The sequence below is a fragment of the Chiloscyllium punctatum genome, chromosome 18 (genome assembly GCF_047496795.1).
Source record: "Chiloscyllium punctatum isolate Juve2018m chromosome 18, sChiPun1.3, whole genome shotgun sequence".
Classification (NCBI taxonomy): domain Eukaryota; kingdom Metazoa; phylum Chordata; class Chondrichthyes; order Orectolobiformes; family Hemiscylliidae; genus Chiloscyllium; species Chiloscyllium punctatum.
This window is the reverse complement of record NC_092756.1, coordinates 76,287,996-76,288,273: the sequence shown is the minus strand read 5'-3', so window position 1 is coordinate 76,288,273 and position 278 is coordinate 76,287,996. Positions and strand designations below refer to the sequence as shown.

The window sequence follows — 278 nt, the reverse complement described above, 5'->3', positions numbered from 1 at the left end:
CCCACTGAGCCACCATGCCATCCCCAGGAGAATCTCAGCAGGTTTTCAGCCATTGTGACTGTGCTGTTTCTTTCAGGGAATTCACCTCAATCCTGCAAATCTTGTGCAAGAAGATGTTGGGCACCACTTCCCATCAACTGAATGCAGACATGGAGATTTTCCCAAAGTAAATTAGAAATCAAGTTGACAAAGGGCAGGTAACTGACACCCCAGATGGGACTTGAACCCACAACCCCTGGCTTAGAGGGCCAGTGCCATATCCACTAGGCCACTGGGGC

The 278-nt window shown here is 50.0% G+C and overlaps 1 non-coding gene across 1 annotated transcript; it reads right to left on the bottom strand.

Moving 5' to 3' along the window:
- Positions 1-205: 205 nt before the first annotated feature.
- trnar-ucu (transfer RNA arginine (anticodon UCU)) lies at positions 206-278 on the bottom strand. The gene has a single exon. It is a non-coding gene; the product is annotated as a tRNA-Arg (tRNA).